The sequence below is a fragment of the Pogona vitticeps genome, chromosome 4, assembly GCF_051106095.1.
Source record: "Pogona vitticeps strain Pit_001003342236 chromosome 4, PviZW2.1, whole genome shotgun sequence".
Lineage (NCBI taxonomy): Eukaryota > Metazoa > Chordata > Lepidosauria > Squamata > Agamidae > Pogona > Pogona vitticeps.
Window position 1 is genome coordinate 102,015,818 of NC_135786.1, and position 20,462 is coordinate 102,036,279.

The following is a 20,462-nucleotide window of genomic DNA, read 5'->3' on the forward strand; positions in this document are numbered from 1 at the left end:
AAGACCTGGTTGTTCTCTCAAACCTTTATTAATTTGCCCCAAAGAAATCTGACATTTGCCTCTTGGTCCTCCTCCTGCAGCCCCCCCCCCCCCAATTTTTGCATCCTATGGACCTGTTGAATGCTTGCACCCATCAGTTCTTCGTTCTTGTTAATCATGGTCCTGAGAGTTTGCATTTTTCCTACCAATGTTTTTTTTATTGCTTTCTATAATTTTTATGTTTGATTGTGTTTGCTACCCAGAGCAGTAGCTTTGCTATTAGTTGGGTGGGATAAAAATGCAAAGAAAGAAAGAAAGAAAGAAAGAAAGAAAGAAAGAAAGAAAGAAAGAAAGAAAAGAAAAGAAAAGAAAAGAAAAGAAAAGGAAAGGAAAGAAAGAAAAGAAAAGAAAAGAAAAGAAAAGAAAAGACAGACAGACAGACCGAAGGACCGACCGACCGACCGACCGACCGATCGATCGATCACCATTTGCTGTCTTTTCATGGCAAAGTAGCTGCTTGAGGCACCCACGTAAGCCTGCCTAATGGTGGGACCAGTATTGGCAATGTCTTGAGGATAGGATTCACTGTGATCTGTATACAGGTATTTTCATCTCAGGGTGTGACCAGACAGGCATTTAGCCTGGTTTTTGGTCCACTGGAGGGACAGACGGATTCAATCCTTTTTCCAGCAATCACACAACATGATTGCTGCATCAAACCAAATTGTCCCCAGAGTATACAAGCTGACTTTTCTGAGCCCCTGCCAGGGCTTCTTCTTCTTTTTGGTTTGGATAAGATTGCTTCAGATTGCTCCATTTCCAGCATGTGTGGTCACAGGAAATGGACCAAAAGTGAGCCTCCTGGCTGTCAAGGCTCCTTCTGTTTTGAATTTCCAATGTCATGAAGTGAATTAATAAGAGAGCCACTTCACAATATTGACAAACTGATCACTTCCTCTGCTACTTAGTAGAGGGATGGGGAAGTGAAAAAAAATATAGACCGTTGTAGATCATTACTGATGCACTGCCTCATTTATATAAAAATTAAAAATAATTTGCTTTGTCTTAAAGGACCAGGTGAGAAACTGCCTGCAGCCAAATCCATTGCCACTTTAGAAATGGGCAATTATTATTCATTGAATGTCCCTTTTTCTTTTAAAATAAGGTTAAGAATAAGGATCAGGATCAATTTAAGGATGCTGATCTTCAGCTGACCTTCAACCTAGTAGTCCCCAGCCTGGCATCAATTGTCATGCTAGCTCTGGTTGGTAGGAGAGCACCAATTTAGGCAAGGCTGACCTTGAATAATTTCTGACATTTGATGAGGTTAGTTCAGTCTTCTAAATGGACCCAGGTAGTGAACGTCAAAGACTTTGAGTGTTAGTCAGTCACCAAACACACCAAAAACTCTGCAGAGATAATGAACAGGTAGTTTTCAAAAACTGAAATCCTAAACAAAGAAATAAATTATTCTATAAACTAAGTGTTTTTTCCTTATTTCTGAAGGAATGCTTCAACTATCTTAATAAAGAAAATATGAAAAATGTCACTCTGAAAAGGAGGCAGGAGGGATCTCAAACTTCTCTATTTTGCATGCAAGCATTTACGTATGTCTACTGGGGAAGGGGAAGTGAGTGGGGCAAAGAGACGCTATTTGCAGCATTCGTAAAAGTGAAATCACCCATGCCTATCACCTGGCACAACCTTTACCACACTTCAAAAATGAAACACCAGTTCAGCTTTTAACTCATTTTTATGTCACAAATGTTAAGTAAGTTTCAGTGGCAAAGCAAAAGGAAATATGGAAAGCCTCTAAAATTAGTTTGCAGCATTCCAGGTACATAACTCCTTCAACATTACTTTTCCCTCAGGCAATGGCCTCAATAACAGGCCAATGAATGAGAGATGAATCTCTCTCAGTCGCTCCCACCAGCCTGCTAATTACTGAGGCAGTTGTTACTATTTGTTTGTTTCTTAGCTTTCCATATTTGCTTTTCTATATAAAAACCCAGAATAATAGAGAAATAATAGAGAAACTAAAATGAAATAATGCAAAGTCATAATGAGCAGGATGTGATTAAAAAGTACCCATTGTAGAGGTGAGATCAGACCAGCTTCCTCACTTGAGGAACAAATAGGACTGGGGAAAGTTCTCCCAACTTTTTCACAAAAAATAGAAAACATTAAAAGTACTTCACTATTTTTACACTTGGCCAAACTCCTGTTGCCTACTTAGAACAACATAACAGAATTGGTGTAATTTTTCAAGGTGAATTGTGTCAATAAATCAGAGGGACATTATGTATGACATACTGAATTGTGTGACTTAGCATGCAATGATACAATCTGCAGGGATTTTTAACCTTAAACAGTTTGCCTCCAAAGATTATGCTATTTGCCTAGGTACACAAGAGGATTTGGGCTGTTGTCATCCTCTTGTTCCTCCAAGGAGCCTGCAGTTCCTCCCCAGAGCCTGCAGTTCCTCCTCTAATTTTAAAAATACAGCAGTTGTGTGAGGTAAATTAGGCTGGTAGAGCATGATAGGTTCATGGTAGTGCAATAAGTTTCAAAGTTGAGGCCCCAGAGTGATAGTTCACTACTCTGTCTATTGAACCAGAGATATACAATGTACTTCCTCAAGAGTATCGCCACCAATTTCCTGTTACCTTTATACAAATTGTCTTTTTCCAGCCAGTACTAGTTACTGAAAGAAAACAGCAATCACTATCACGATTGTTATATGAGGGAGTCAAACATGGATGGTGGATGCTTGTCCTCCATGTGATTGGACTGCAACCCACATCATCCTCACCATTGTTAATTCTGGAGAGGGATGATAGGAGTTTCAATCTAACAGCAACATCAGTTGAGGAAAGAATCACCTGCACGAGGAAGAGCCTTGGTATCATCTCTCCCTCAAGCAACCCATAAATATTGCCCTTTCCATACAAAGAAAGTGGCTCTCTGTGTGTATCTGTGCATGCATGTGTCCACACATGTGCGTTTCTGTGGTCTCTGACCCCTAAACTGGAATCACATGGAGCACTTGGGGCCAAGATCTCATTTATCTTGGCACAAAAGTATATTCCAATGTAGATAAAACCCATCCACCAGTTTTCCATATATCAATCTATGCAATGAGACACACTATGATGCAAGAATGTAAATATATAAACTATATTGTGATCTACTCACTTTACAGTATATCTGTGCATGCTTGTCTGTGCTCAGCCCCCATATATAGCCATAGGTAATGGCTATATTATGGCTGATCAAACAGTCAGGATTCTGAGACATATTTACACTAAATTATCTGCAAGAACGTGATGTCAATGTGCTGGCTAAGTAAACCTGAAAGAGGAACTTTTGTGGAATTTTTTCATGTTCCTTCATGGAAGAAGCCTCTGAAAGACAAATTATTTGTTTAAATAATCACTTTTGTGTTTCTCTCTGTTAACCTTTGTTTCACTAGGTGTGTCTCAAACCACCAAGCCATTTTTTTTGTCCAGTAGCACTATGAGGGCTGCTGTCAGCAGCCAATCAGAAGGTCTAGGAGCAGACGAACACGAGTTTTGAATTTGTAAAAGAACCTGGATTGCTTCAGCGAGGAAAAAAACTTTGCTTCAGACTTTCTTGTGAGAATCTGTGCTAGTTTCTGGCATTCTCCATCTCGTATGGTGTTGCCCGGCCTGTGTGCCTGCTGGACTCAATTATGAAGGCAGGGGGACAAGCATCTTCTCACATTATAGTAGTTTTGGTGCTGGTGGACTTTGACTGTTTTTTTTTTTTTTGCCTTTATTTGCTAGCTTGCTCTTCTTGGTTTTGTAGAGGGAGCTGTATGTGTTGTGTTTATTTTGGTATTTTTTCCCCTGTGTGTATGTGTGTGGGGGGAGGGTACAAGTATTGGCCAAAACCAGTCAGTTTTGAGATAGAATTATTATTGAGGATATCTTGATAAAACTTGAGCTTGAGATGCTATGCCAAGATCTAATACAGAAAATATGTCTTTGCATGTGATTCTTTTTTTTGTTGTTAAATACAGTCAGTTTTGCCAAAATATTTCTGATTTCTTCATAGCTTGAATAGTAACAGGCAGCGTTTGAGGACAGAGCCCTTATTCCCATTTCCACATAAATGAATGGCATGGTAGGAATATGGTGTCTGGCCCGGAAACAATAAAATGTTTTATATCTTCATCAGGAAGATCATTTGATATAATTTCCTGTGATCTCTGTTGTATTATTTTTATAAATAATGTGACAAATATTTTTTAACTCAAACAGGGATTTTAAAAAAACCCATGTTTTGATAAATGCTAAGGCAAATCCTTGCCTTCACACTTGTTAATAGAATAAATGAGTATAATTAATTCAACGTGTCTTCATATGAAATGTGGTCTTTCTTTGTCTATCTCCCCATGCTCTATGTATATAACGGTAAGTATCTTTCAATGTAGGAACTTATTCCTCTAATAAACAGTTTTATTAGGTTGTTAATATTAGATGGAGACATTAAAATGGTATTTATTCATTCATAGCCATAGTTTATTTGTTAAGGGTGAAATCCTGATTTTGTATGTTTCCTTCCTGCTTTATTTTTAGTAATTGAAAAATGTAAACATTGAAGTTAAAGCTGTCAACAGCTACGAGGCTCTTAAGTGTCTTTAACTGTCTCTGTTTAATTGATTGGTCAATTAATGCACAATTAAAATGAATATTGCAGCATTCCCGGCTCAAGTTAACATTTTGAAGATATCTAATAAGCGTAACTGGTTCTGTAGATGCAAAAAAATATATTCCTTCTTTGAGGTGAAATGCTAGTGATATTTCAAAGACAGGAAGTATGGAAATGGTTTAGAATCAATGGGATATGATATGAACTTATTACTTTTATACAGATTTATTTGGAATGAATGAGGCAAGAATTTCTCTTGAGAAGCTTGACTTCATGGATTCCTAGGACAGACTCCTGCCAGATTATGTCCAGTTTTATTGATGTTACACTCATGCTACATGCCCCTGCTGAGTTGCACTAGGAAGTCAAGAAACCACTACAAAGTATGTTACAAGATGAGGACCTGCAATATGAAATTGAGGGAGGAGCAGTATTCCTCCAGCTACATGAATCTTTTAAAAATTGATTCCCACCACACCTTAACCCATCCCTTGCTTTCCCTGTTCCCCTTCCTTCCCCTCCACATAACCTCCCACCGCTCTTCTCTTACTGATTGTGAAGTAGATCTCAGCCATACAGTATTTCTAGGGTATTAAAAGTCAGCTTCCTGGAACAGATATTGACTGGGGCCTCAATACAGCATTTAATGCAAAATAGTACAGGACCACCATCTTGATGCAGAAGACCACCATCCTTTTCTAAGCTGCCCTTATGAGTTGTTTAAAAATGAGCTGATTAAAATCTGAAAATCTGTAAGATCTGCAGACCGTAATTTAAAGTTCTGCAGTATGTATATGCATTAGTGTGCCACCTTCACTGTTCAGGGAAGCTAGGAAAAGAGATAATAGGACTGCCATTGCTTAACAGTGCAAAATGTTGTGTGTAACAGGCCTGGAGCACAATGACGTCTCCCTCCATTTGGAAAGCAAATGGTTTAAGGGGGAGAACAGAGAGAGTCTGCCTGCAACCCTTGCTTCTCGAACTGTGCTGTGAAAACACAGAGAGACAAGGTGGGGTGAGGTGGATGGAGAATGGATACTGCATCAAGGGAATTTTGCAACTATCAGTGCTGCTTCTCTGACTTTTCTTCAGAAGACAAGAAAAATGGCGTTCCATTTTAAATTCTAACTTAATTTTAATAGGTAATGCACAGTATATATTTAAATAAAATTTAAACAGAGTTGAAATGACCCCCAGAAACTAACTCAATTGGGTAATACAGTTTATTTCTGTTACTGTTGATCTCTGGATGTATGTAAGAGGTTCTTCCAGTTCTCTGTCATAGGAAACCTTGTAAGGGATAGCTGTGTCTGAAAACAGGGATTGTTGATCTATGTTCTAGTGACAGACACCTAAGCGAAAAGGAGGATACATTACCGGACAGTTTGTACAAACTTGCAGCTCAATCCTTGCTTACTCCGAAATACATCATTCAGAGCTCAATGGTGCTGAAATACATATAAATAGATTTGCAGCACAGCCTGGAAATAATTTGTTACAAATTAATTTGTTACCCCTAATTTGCTAAAAATGTCAACAACAGAAATGTATTATTTTAATGGTTACATTAATGACATCAATTTCTTTGAGTAATGATCATGGGTTTACATTATTTGGATTTGTTATTTTAGGAGATGGGGGGGGTCACATGTATCTATTTTTAACCATTGTAAATGAGTTTTTCTAATTTAATATTTTAGTGATTAACCAATGTTTATTAAGTACCAATGCATTGGATAAGTTTATAGATATCTCTTAATGTTTTAACAGTAGTGCGTCAATATTGTTTAACAATGTAATGTTAAAGTGAGTACTAACATTTCCAAGCTACTTCAGTCTAAGGGCCAAACACTCAGCAGTTTTCAGTTCTATTATATCCTTCTGGGCCATCTGCTTCATGAGGGTATATGTGACATTATTCCTTAGCCAATCTGTTCAGGCTTGGAAAGCTGAACTCTGGATGATCCTCAGAGACACTGTTTGCCCCAGTGCCTGAAAAGTTACTTTTAGAAAGAATAGTTACTCATGTCAATGTTATAAGTAATGTTAAAAGTAACTCATTGTTTGTTTGTTGTTGTTTAGTCTCATTATTATTGCTCAATGCAATTTTTTAAAAAAATAACTGGTTAATTTACATATCATGTTACTTAGTACTTTCACTAGTTTTTAGTTCATTTGTTCAAAAAAGAATAATTGGAAGGGGTGAGAAAATACTTTAAGGGGTGGGGGCTCTACATAATCTTTTTTGTTCCACAAAATAATAAGTAAAGAATACTCATATGTAAGTAATAATGATACCAGTTGTTACCTGAAGGGAACATCATTACCTACTTGTTATCCTCCAAAAATAACATTACAGGTAATGTAAAGTAATCTTTGTCAGGGAGAGTGGGTTTTGCAGGAGAATTAGGATTCTTTCCTCCAGTTCTTACTGGCTTTGATTAGAGCAGATATCCAACAATTTAATGATATAAATGCTATTTTTATGCCAGTATAAAGTGGTGATGAATTGCACATTTTTCCTACTAATTTATCTGCAAAAATGGTTTTCTGGAGTTGTGAAAAATGCAATGTTTTTGCAGGGGAAAAGGGGAGGTTATTTGTTACGGTATTTTTTTTTAAAAAAAGAAAAACTTGTACCATTACTCATTGCTTTAAGATAATTAACTTTCATTCCTGTAAGACAGTTGTTTCTGTTGCTACTTAGAACTGACAGGTGTACGTATAATATGATGTGTAAGTTGAAAAATCCTTTCAAAATATCTCTAAAACTATCTTATAATGCCCTTGAAAAGTAATGTTTAGAAGTAACAGGAAAATGTTATGTATTGCAACAAAAGTAACTTGGTAGCTACTTGTTAGATTGTTTTTGAAATGTAGCTAACTTACACCTCACAACCCAAAAAATAATTAGTGATATAAATAAGTTGATTATAAGTGGTCATTTCCAAGCTCTGGAAACAACAGTTAGATCCTTAAGGAACAGACAGGAGAATATGAGCAGCAGTTTGTCCCTTCATGAAACGTTCAAAATGTGACTAGCATTTCATCATGTTTCTTGAGCAGCTTTCCCATTTCCTTCTGAAGGTCTTCCCCCTATCTTCCTCTCTTGGTTTTCTGCTTTGCTTAATAACATGGAGCGAACTCTGTTGTCCTCACCTCCCTTCTTCCACTGACAGAAAAACTGTTTGGGATATCTTCCCCAAATGCCTGCCTGTCTTTCTTTTCCCTCCCTCAAAAAAAGCACTAAGAAACTGACAGTGTAATAACAGGCATTTCTCTATTGAGAAGACAGTCACATTGCATTCAGTGATACTTACCCCTAGAGCAGTGGTGTCGAACTGTGGCCCTCCAGATGTTCTTGGCCTTCAACTCCCAGAAATCCTGGCCAGCAGAGGTGGTGGTGAAGGCTTCTGGGAGTTGAAGTCCAAGAACATCTGGAGGGCCACAGTTCGACACCACTGCCCTAGAGATTGGCAAACAAGGCAAGTTGGAAGAGGTATGGTTGAGACATGAGAACTGAGATAGCATGGGAAAGAGGGCATTTGCTTGCTGATCTTCAGGAAGGGGTAGAAAGCTTCCTGAGGGAGAAAAGGCAGAAGTGTAAGGAAAATGATTTTACTGGGAAAAGAGTGAGAATTGCTTTTTAAAATTCCTGCTGCTCTCTGATGCCCATTTCTCCAGCTTAAGGAGCAGGAACTTCGTGTATAGTTTGGAGACCACACAAAGAAGACTTATGGGACGGTAGTTTTTTGGGTCCAATTTGGATCCTTTTTTGTGAATGGGGGAGACGATGCTGTCTAACCACACCGGGGGAAATTCACCTGAGTGGTTAATAAAGGAGAACACTTTGGATAAAACATCAGACCACCAGTCTGGGTTACATTTGAAAAGTTCACCTGGCAGCATGTCAGGTCCAGGAGCTTTGTTGTTAGCAATGGCGGTAATAAGTTCGTTTAATTCTTCCTTAGAAACTGGGTCCCATTCAGGTAGCAAGTGAAGTGAGGGAACATTCAGCTCGAGTAAGTGAGTGAGCGAATTGGTATAATCCTTATCCCGATAGATGGCGGAAAAGTGCTGGTGCCATTGGGAAGAAGAAATCTGATGGTCCAAGGGCTCAAATGAAGACTTCATACCTCTGTTGACCAGGGCCCAGAATTTGGCAGGTTCCTTGTGTAAGGCGGCCGAGGATAAGGCCTGCCATGACTTTTTAGTGTGTTCGTCTTTCTTCCTTCTGAGCAGGTTTTTGTAGTCCCTCCTCAATCGAGTGAAGGCATAATAGTTGGCAGTAGAACCCCACTTGCGGAGTCTTCTGAGAGCTGTTAAAAGTACGCGCTTCTGGATTAGACAGTCTTTGTCAAACCAGCCGGCTGCTGTAGAAGAGTCATATTGAGGGGGTTTGGAAGAGACAAGGAGAGGCTTAATTGCTGCTGTGATTTCATTAAAGGTATCCAAGGGGTTTAAAGTATCGGAAACAGAATCTCTTAAGGCGAGCATATTAGGAGAGTCAAGTAGAAGTAAAACCTGGTTTTGAATTTTCTCATTCCATGGAAGCCTTCTTAGGCAGTAGGATGGGGTGGGAGCACATTGTTTATTAGGTATTGGGTTGTGGCCTGGAGGTAAGCAAAAAGTCAAAGAAATTGGCATGTGGTCGCTTTCGGGTCTGGGCATCAGAGAACTCTATTATCGCTAAAGAACAGGCTGGCTTTCAAAAAGGGAAATCAACGCTGGATCATTCCTTTGTTATCCACCATTTGGTCCGTAAATACACTCAGGTGGGGAGGAAAAAATTGTACGCTGCCTTTGTCGACCTATCCTCGGCCTTTGATACAATAAATAGATCCCGTCTATGGCGGAAACTTGCAGAAACCAACATTGACAAAAGACTCCTCCTTCTTCTTATAAAGCTCCACACAAACACCAATCTCAGAGTCAGACTCGGCCCACATGGTATGCTTTCAGAGGAAATTACTACCGAAAAGGGGGTCCGCCAAGGTTGCTTGCTGGCTCCGTTTCTTTTCAACTTTTACATAAACAACATTGTATCTGAGCTCCAAGGCCTTGATTTCTTTCCGCCGACAATTGGGGACATAAAACTTCCAATATTATTATATGCCGATGACATTGTCCTTTTTTCACTCACCCCGGTTGGGCTACGTAGACTACTGGCCAAATTAAGTACTTACTGCAACCATGAAAAACTAACAATAAATCACGCAAAAACCAAAGTGATGACCTTTGGGTACCACCGCAGAAAACATACCTGGAGGCTTGGGGACTTCCCAATCGAGCAAGTGTCAGCCTTTCGTTACTTGGGTATTATTTTTAGCCCTCATCTTTCCTGGTCAAAACACCTGGACTCAGCAAGGCTTAAAGCCGCCCATGCCATCCAAGCTCTCCTACACTTTACAAGGTCTAAAGGAGGCAACTTGGTTCCGCCCGCTACTGAAATTTTTGCCAAGAAACTGATTCCCCAAATGACCTTTGGGGCCGAAATCTGGGGATACACAAACATTTCGACCCTAGATGCCGCACAGAACACCTTCATTCGCTCTATCTTGTGTGTCCCGCGGAGTACACCAGCCTCCTTACTTAGGGCAGAAGTAGGCCTTATCTCTGTAGCTGCCACCTGCCACTCAGCACTAGTCCGGTACTGGCATAAACTGTCCCAAATGAATGATACCAGTTTACCTAAGATCTGCCTTAGAGAACAACTGGCCAACCCCTCTCTTAAATCCTGGGTGAGTGCTGTGAAACAAATAACTGACTCCTATGGCATCGACTTAGATTCTCTAACCGCTCTTCCGCCCAAATGTGTGAAAGCTAGTCTCAAGGATACAATTCGCCTTTTTCATATCAGAAGTGACCTTTGCATCATCTCTAGCTCGCCCTACTCCTTTTCACTCCCACTCTATAAGTCAACTTTCGTCATGGAAATCTATTTGACCTGGATAACTACATTTGCCCTTCGCAAGGCCTTTACCGCTCTACGTTTTCAATGTATGCCTTCAAGAGTGTTAGAGGGCAGACACGAGAATCTGCCCTATCACCTAAGGATTTGTCCTTGCCACCTTGGAGAAGTCGAAGACATCACTCACTACCTTTTGAGATGTCCATATTACCACTCCTCTAGATCAAGGTTTTTGGCAAGTTCTCTGACTTCCATCCAAGACAGACCTAATCTCGCCCAGGTCTGTTGGCTCCTGGCTGACATTAACGCCAATACCACCTTAAACGTGGCAAACTTTGCCTTGGCTGCAATCAACATTCGAGCTCGCTTGTTCCCTGTACATTTGTCTTTTTGATTCCTGCTTACGCCTTATTGTATTTTCTTTTTTAATTAACTATCTCACCTGCTGCTTATTATTTTATTTTAACGTATTTTAATGACTTATAGTTGATAAATAAACACTTTCTACTTCATCAATTCCTGCTGCTCTCAAACAGCATTAAATGATAGCAAGGTGTCAGGAAAGGCAGTGCTGAAATTTTAAGAGCCAGTACACATTGCAGATAGTCTTTCATCACAAGCTCAAAATCTGTTACAGGAGGACTGCAGTACCTGCAGGAGAACGGTTCCAAGCTCCCACGGGGATGCTGAAAACCACAGATAATAATGAACCTTATATATAATATTGTCTCTGGTTCCCTCTAATGGCTAGTTACATTGTGGAAACACATTGAAATATGTATTTCTGTTTTTTAATTTAATATTTTAAATATTTTCAGACCATGGATAAGTGAAACTATGGATACTGATCTTACTGTACACGATTCAGAGGGATCTTCATCAGTGACCAGCCAAACTTGGAAACTGAACCTGTGCTTATGTGGGAAGACCAATCACAAAACAGAAGAAGCTAAACTGCAAACTCACAGAGGTGTGGGGAAAAAACCCTCTTCCTGCAACAAGCAAATGTTCTTAGAACTCAAGGAGTTGCCTCTTCTAAATACGGGTTATCTGTCATGTACAGTTTGGTGTTAAGAAGGGACCGGCCAAGAGACAGAAAAGGGGAAAAATTGTCAGAGGAACAGCAAAGCACATCAACTCCTCTGACTGGTGGGGCCACAAGATGGGAGAACATATTTTATAAGGGGGGGGACACGCAGATAAAAGGAAGTGAAAAATTCTGAAGTGGCAGGTCTCATAGTACAACCACCTCCCACATGTAATACAGAGAAAGCAGTACAAGGCAATATACAAAATATGGCTACAAAGTAATCCAGCTCTGCTGATGGGGTTTCCAAAGACCCTCTCATGTCTCAGTCGCAGTTCCGCTCATTGGTGCGTGGTGCACAGCAGACCTATATTTCAAATATGAGGAATACTGCCCAATGTTCACTCATGTGTGCCCGGTGGAAACCACCTGAATGGTCAAAACACACATTCTTGCCTCTGCAACTCAATGCCCTGCAATGTTGCTTTAGGGACCTCTCACTCTCTTATGGGGATGCCCAGGAATTGAGATTTGCAGGTGGGGATTATGTGTACATTTTCCCATCTTCCTTTTGAAACTTTTCACTTGAACTGCTTCAGAACTGGCATTAAGAAAGGCAGCATGCAAACCAATTGACACATATTTATGCATATATGTAAAGTAAATAAATAAACAATATCTGACTTCATTGATAAATAAAATGTACCACAGTTCCCTCATTGACCTTATCGTGCCAATGGAGGTTTGGGAATGTGTATTTGCAATATAGGAAATGCTTCTGTGTAGTTCTGTCCTTCAGCTGCAATCTTATGCATACTTACTTGAGATTAATTACAATTTTACTCAGAGCATTTCAAGGGGCTACTTATTCTCCTTTCTGCTGCTTTGTGTCACAGGACCATTGAATTTATTGGATTTGCATCCAGAAGTCTCTTTGAAAAACCTATTTCTCCCCTTTAATAAAGCCACTTCTCTTTAAGAAATTATTGAGGAATATTTAAGGAAGCTACTTCTCTGATGGGGTTGGAGTCTGTTTCCACCCCACCCCCATGCTAATTGAAAACTTATGGCAGAGAGTCTCTTGCCACCAACAACAACTTCAAACAGGAAGAGTTATAGCGCTAAACACTGCCTATGGTACAAAACAATACTAAAAATAAATCATCCATTGAGGAGGGACAAAAAGGAGTGGAATGTCATTGGCGGTGGGGTGGGGTGGGGTGGGGGGGGAAAGAATGGTATGAACCAGGACAAGGGGAACGTTGGCAAGAAAAATGTTATCAACATTAGTATGGTGCCCATTATTTTAATGAGAACAATTTTTTTTCTGAAAGAGTCCTCATTGTATCCATTTAAACCCCAAAACTGGGTTGCAATATACACATAATATGAAGAAGAATACTTTATCCACATGTGTGCATAATAAAGCTGTTGCTTTGCCAGAAGTCTAAAGATGTATAAACAGTTGCTGAAGAGCTGTTGTAACTGTTCGGAAATGAAGTGTCACTATTCTATTGCTCAAATCTGTGGGGTGACATATCATTGAAGTGATCTTCTGTATAGCTAGTTAAGCCTCTTGGCTGTATAAGAGGACTACAGTTCTGAAACTTGAAGTTAAACAAGAAACCTGTTCAAAGATTCTCACAATCTAGCTTTAACTGTAGCAATTCTATATTAAAGTTGCAGATGAACAAATATATTGATGTACCTGGAGGTACTCCACACAGAGCTCACAAAAGCAGTTTACAAATCGTCAGATTGTCACCTTTAGTTCCACAAAGATACTACATCTGAAATCTGGTAGAAAATCATAACTAGAGTAGGCCCATTGAATCAATGGAATTCACAGAGGAGTTGATACAGCAAAGCCCTACTGATTCTATGGACCTACTCCTGCTGGATTTTCAATGATTTCAAAGGGTGTCGTATCACTCAGTTTTTCTCACCAACAATCTAATATATTGAAGCACAAATCAGACCATGCTGTGTCCTGGCCAAATGGGATTTCCTTTGGTCAGTGGAAAGTATGAGCCACTATGCACCAAATGGATGCACTTAGTAAAAACACCTATTAAGTTCCTTAATTGGTTATTAGTTCAAAATGCAGCTGAAGGCTCTAGTCCTAAAAAGATCCAATTAATAACTCCAATATTGCATCTAAATTATTATTAGTATTATTAGTTTTATTTATATGCTGCATTTCTCCCAACAAAGGACCCAAAGCGGCTCACAACATTAAAATTAACACAATTTAAAAACACAGTAAGTTAAATATTAAAAGACAAATTAATATATGATTTAAAAATTAAATTAAAAGAGTAAAACATTAAAACATGGAAAAATTATTTGTTGAAATGGGGTTCAGGGATTCAGTTGTAATTGTTAAAAGCCACTGAAAAGTTCAAAAAGACATTATTGAGATGAGGGCTGCAGCTGAGAGGCAGAACACATATTTTACACAACGTGGCATGTTCATTTAGGGATGGAAAAACTCTTGCATGCATCCCCAGATAGTCCAGAGAACAGGCAGTACTGAGCTAGCTGAAAGAGCAGTGTGGTCTTTTATACTTCAAGAAGCCTTGGGCCCTTATCCAGATGGAGCATGTTTTCTCGAATGCACCTGATTCAGTGTGGATTATACTGGTATTTTCTCATTATCCACATGATATTCACCTTGTCTCAGTTTGTATGGTGACAATATCCATGCCCTTCTCTTCTCTTTTTTTTGGCTCCTGGAAGCATTATTTTTTAAATCTCACTTTGTTTAATTAGTCTTCAAAAGCTACGTTAAGCAAGCAAGAAAGCGAGCAAGCGGAGAAATCTTAGTAGGAAAGTTCCTTCCTTCCTTCCTTCCTTTTATATTAAAAAAACCCATAATGTTTTATCTTTCTCAAAGGCGGCAGTAGTGGAACATGCATCTTATGGACTGAAACATATGCTGTATGTTCCTCCTGCAGCAGGTGGCAAATAGGGATAGATTCCCCATCTGCACAGGATTGTAAACTAAATAATAGCACACTGATTTCACTGAAGCTGATCATATATCATCATGATCACACCCTTGCACTTCACTCACTGCAACAGTATTAAACTGGTACCTTTACTAAACCTTAATATCTTATTTGTTCACTACGGTAATGTTTTACCAGAAAATTGTGAGGTATACACAAAGTAAAACTTCAGTATGAATGCTAGTATGGAAACTATTTTACCCTATTAAGACAGAACACAAAGCAGCAAAACTGATTTCAAATGGCAGATTAAAGTTTAAAATGTAAAAGAGCATAGCTTTCAGTCTAAAATCAGTGTGTGGCGTACTCTATATCAGCTACATTTAAGATAGAAAGCTAAGCAATTACAATTTTGTTAAGAAAACACTGATAACCATTACAATTTACTGGCAACTTCTCCTGTGCAACTCCTCACTCTCACTGAGATGATTCCAAACATATGGCATTCATGCATAAAACAAAGCTGCAATCCTGTGCACACATATCTGGGACGAAACATCCACTGAACTCAGTGGGAATTAGTTCTGACTAAATGTGCCTAGGATTGTATTCTTCTGAGCTACGTTACTGAGATATACAAAATCCTGTTGAAGTCAATGAAAATGTTATGCAAAGATAGTTGAGAGAGGGAAACAAAGAAACATACATATTCATTCTTATCTCTTTCTATTTTTAGAAAAAATGTGGGCATTGTAGCATTGCAGACTGCATAGATATACCACAAAAAATAAAAATGCCATATAACGGAAGCGTAGTCCGTAATAGGGCTTCGGATTCATGACACTAATATCTTTTCATGTAATTTCTTAAGGCTCATTGTACATAAAAGCCAGCAATGTTTAAATGATTGGAGAGACACATGACAGAAACATAGAAACTGTTCTTGAAGGGAAACACTACTTCATATGCCTATGTATTAAACAATTGTTATGCTTTGCCTATGTTCAGATAGACCTACCTTTGCTTTACCGTAACAGTCTGAAAACTTCATCCTGAAATGCACAGAGCATGCACTTGGCAAAGAAACACAATGAATTCAATGTATGTTCCCTTTTAGTTGAAAAGTATAACTATCTGAAGAAGCTAAAGTGTACCATAATGTAAGAAAGCTGAAGTTTATTATAAAATAACTCATATCCCTGACATTTGTCTGTTTTAAAAACCTAGCAGTCTTTAATACAGTACCTACACTGAAGATCTGTTAAACACAAAAATTGAATACCTTAGTACCTTGCTTAGCTTTAGAATTTCTGAAACACTTTAACGTATTTTAATAAGTATTTCCGAACAATATAGATCTAACAAATACATTTTAATATATATGTATATGTTATGTGGTCCTCCATCTCATATTAAACACAGTAATGCTATAACAATGCATTCTTTCGTATTTAAAAATCCATCTGGATTTTTGCCTTTTATTGATTTAACATAATTTCTAATGTTTTATAATGATTATTTAAGTATCCCATGCATTTTTCTAATTAACATTACACGGTTTTCAATGTTTTTTATGTCGGATTCTTCAGCAGCACAAGTGTGGTAGGCAATTCACTCCCACGTTATCAAATAAATGCTCAAGGTACAGCTTATAATGTTGAAAAATAGAAAAATAAATTGACCTTGATGAAGTGTGTCTTCTTTTGTCTGTTCCCAGGAAAGTTTATTTCAGGTATTTCTACTGCTGAAATGATTAGAGTTAACAGCTTTTTCCCTCCATTTTATTTTACAGGGTCTCTTCATCTTCCTGATATATGGGGTGTACAACACAGAGGTAAGTCTGCTTAGAGTATCTCAAGGCTGACAGAGTGAATGAGAGAAATGACAGGTTTCTTATCTTGATAACTGAGGGACAAAGTTGGCTTTCCATATGAGTGTCCTACTGCCCTTCATGCTTGGACTGGCTTATATGCATCCCAGCTTACCATTAAACACATACACCCTGAATAAAGGGACAGACTCATTTCTCATAGACATTGACTAATATTTTACTGCTGCTTTAAGTTTTTGAATTCCTGGTCTTTCTTTTTAACACTTCGCTATACCTGACAGTCTTACAAACTCTCCCCCCTCCCCCAAAATCAGGTTACAGTTTATATGCACTAAACTTTCTCCTATTGTTTAAAAGGGAAGCAGAGTGGCATTGTAATGAAGTCTATGAAGTAATAGCACTGAACAGCATGTAAATTCATCAGAATGCATTATACCCTATAGTATTATCTTCTGAATATACTATAGACTTCGTTTGACTCTTTCAGTGTTTACGGAATATAGCAGATAGCCTTGTGGAAGTTAATCTGATCATCTTTGTTTTTAGATAAGAGTGTAATAAGATGTATCTTCAATCTTTCCCCACTAATCAGTTGTGGGGGTTACTTTTGATACCCCTGGGATTTCTGAGAGGTTTGCACACATTCAACATATGTTACAAACTTGTCTTTGTAATCAAAGTTGAAACATTTCTAATTTTTAAAAAGGAACCCAGTAATTTATTCAGCTGCAGATTGCAAAAGGAATAGGAAAAAACTGCCTCTATACTGCTGATCCTAGCCATGATTACCTGAAATAAAATTACTCATTTTAAAGTACCATTCGACTTAGAATTAATAGGTTCATTCACTTACTTGCAGACGGCATTGCAACCTTAATTTTTCATGTTACGTAATTTTTCACCCTGAGAATATTTGTGTGCAGTAAGTGTGCTTAAAATTCTGAATCTGGTTTTCTTTAATTCTGGAACATTATCAGGTACACTGAATGTCAACAAATACAATTACGATGTCATTTATTTAACCAGGCTACTTCATTCCTGGAATAAATACATTCAAAAAGATAATTTTTTCACCTGCTTCAAGTGGAATAAACTTGCATAATTTCTCTGATGAACATAGTCTGATACAATTTGTATGTCTGAGTGCAAAATATGACTGTGGATTTTATTTTTATATAAGCTCTCATGGACCAATACAGCTTCCTTTATTTTAATATATGTATTACTTTTAGCTACCAGAATGGTAATAAGGAACACAAACTTAGTTCTGTGGACTAAATTTTAATGTTATTAATTTTGAAAGAAGCCAGTGCAAAAAAGCTTTTCAGAGAATGCTATAAGCAGAAACGTTGCAGTGAGAGGGACTACAGTAAGAGGTAATGTGGTGTACATACATGTGCACATTTGTGTGCATATAAATAAATACAAATTCCCAGTGTGATGTAGTGGATGGAGTGACAGACTAGGACTCTGGAGAACCAGATTTGCATCCCTGCTTAGCCATGGAAAATGACTGGGGAAGTAGAACTGGTAAAACCACTCCTTAAATATCTTACTTATCCTGAAAACCTTATTAGAGTTGCTATAAGTCGGTTCTGAGTTGACGGCACAACACACACACATAAATCAATGCAGAAGAGCCAGAACATAACATGAGTGGCCTAATACATTTAAAAGACGCCTAGAGTGGTCGCAAGACCAGATGGGCGGGGTATAAATGAAATAAATAAATAAATAAAAATAAATAAAAGCTATTTAATTTTAATATAACATTCTATTTTATAGTATTAAAAGAGGATAGTGCTTGTTAATTATTCCATCAGCTTTGTGCTCATTTGCTAGACAACCAGAAGAAAGTATCAGGTGTAGCAAAAGAAACTGCACAGAATTGTCCCTTTGCTTTTCTTTACATGTTGACAAGCAGAAATGTGAGACAAGAATGAACACTGAACATTTGAGGATGGACTCACAGTATACTAGAGGATACCAGGTGTCCTTGTCATTACGGTCGTAGATAGGCTAATGTAAACAAACATAGCAATAAAATATTATCTGAGTATAATGGACATTATACATGCAAAGATTTGAATCATCAAATTTGACACATTATAACGTATACAATGAAGCCAGTATTATGTAATTTATTTTATCTGCTTTTGTCTTTAAAAGGTTCAAGACTGGGAAACAAAAGCAAGTCAGTTATGCTTCAGTGCAGAAGTGATTACAACAGTATATCTAACTTCAAGGGTAATAACAAAAGATATTATTTAACAAAAAAAATCTATAATGAAAAGTACCTTTACTCATATTGTATGGATATTAAGATTTGTTAAAAACAAATACAGTTATTTCTTAATGTGATAAATATTTGACTCCTTAAAACTGATGGGCTTGATGATGTGGGCCATGGTTTACACAGAAGCCAATGACAAGCTTATTGGTCCTTAAGGTGCTACAAAACTCCCACCCCCACCCCCTTCCTGGAAGAGACTAGCACAACTGCTTCCTTGAAAATTAGCTTCATGTAGTTTGGAGAAGACGAGAAACTTCTGTCTACCAAGCAATAGTGTCGAATTGCTCTTGCTCCCCGATGAAGCATGTTCCATCTTGAAATACATTAAGAATTGGTACCTTTCAATAAATATCATGGATGCTCTCAGAACATTTTCTTTGTAACTTTACCCAAGTTTATAGAAATTGTAGCTGAAGTTTTAATTTGACCTGTGAAGAAAGATAGACACTTGTATTATTTACAACCAATCTGGCTGCTCTCCATCAGTTGTATAGGAATGAAGAATTGGCACCCTGAAGCTGTGTTTACAGAGAACCCCCATCATACCACACCCTCTGGACTGTTGCCAGAATAACTTTTTCCCCCCAATTGCAAAGCCAGCTGAGAATATAGTGCACAAAGAAGGTATTGCTCATATTTTACTGTGCTACAACATTTGCGGTATGAAGGCATTTGGCAACTTTTATTGTGTGGGGGTTCCACTGTGTCAGGAGTATGCCATGCTGTATGAAGTTGTCTCCAAACGAAAGACTGCAGATGCGTACTTTTTGTGCATGTGAGTGCATGACTAATTTTTAGTTCTCATATTTTACAAACAGGCATCTTGATATGGAGTGAACAATAAAGTGCAGCTTGCGAGCGTAAATGGCTGGGGAGCTTGAATAGAAATCTCCAAAGGGGGTAGCCATGTTTGTTGTAGCAGAAACAGGGTCCTGCGGACCTTCAGGGCTAGCAAATTTATTACACCAGAAGCTTTGATGGACGACAGATTCCTTAGCTGAACCAGCAGCAGCTCCAGAACTCACGGGGCTTAAAACCCTCCCTGATTATCCTGTCTTGAACAAGTTTTAGGAGGGAGGGGAATTTCGCAACTTCTATTGTTAATTTGATCTATTGCTCAAGACTGGCCATACAGTCAGGAATCATTTCCCGGTATCCAGCTTGAAATCACTGGCATTTATACCACTGTTTAGCAACGTAAACGCCGTCAGTCACCGACGTCGGGAAATTCGCTACTTAGGAAATGCACATTTCACAATTTCTCTCTCTCTAAATCCCCCGAGTGTGTGTTCGCGCCGCTCTTTTCAGTCGGCGGCGAATTTTGCTATATAATAGGTGCTCTGCATTACAGCTTCTGTTCCACGAAGCATGGCTGGGAATGGCAGCGGCTTCGACGCCTGGACAACAACTGTTCGTGTCTGCTGCGTTTCCCTCCAACTCGCCTACATGGTGGCCCCTTGAAGTCCCGCTAATTGGGTCCATGAAACCTACACTAAATTTGCTCGTCTCGAAGGTGCTACGGCAGCTTTTGCTTGCAAAGGGCGACCACGGTGGAAGAAGCCTCATGCACACTCATTAAAAAAAATTATCTTCCCTATCAGTTGCCTGTACCCTTTCGCGTCCGCAGAGGAAGGGCTGGTGCGAGAACCCGTGTTCATCCCCAGTGGGTCCCATTCATCTCTCTTAAGGACACCACCAGTATCGCCACCACCCCCCCCCCCCCCAAAACCAGCCAGGAGAGACACGGGTCCCCCAGCGCCAATGGTGAAGTCATCTGGGTGAAGGAGCGAGGCGAC

The 20,462-nt window shown here is 38.8% G+C and overlaps 1 long non-coding RNA gene across 1 annotated transcript; it reads right to left on the bottom strand.

Annotated features, from left to right (window-relative positions):
- Positions 1 to 11,375: 11,375 nt before the first annotated feature.
- LOC144588825 (uncharacterized) lies at positions 11,376 to 20,386 on the bottom strand. Its single transcript, XR_013544543.1, has 2 exons — positions 20,158 to 20,386; positions 11,376 to 19,094 (listed from the first exon to the last, which is right to left on the bottom strand). It is a non-coding gene; the product is annotated as an uncharacterized LOC144588825 (long non-coding RNA).
- Between the last annotated feature and the right edge of the window lie 76 nt (positions 20,387 to 20,462).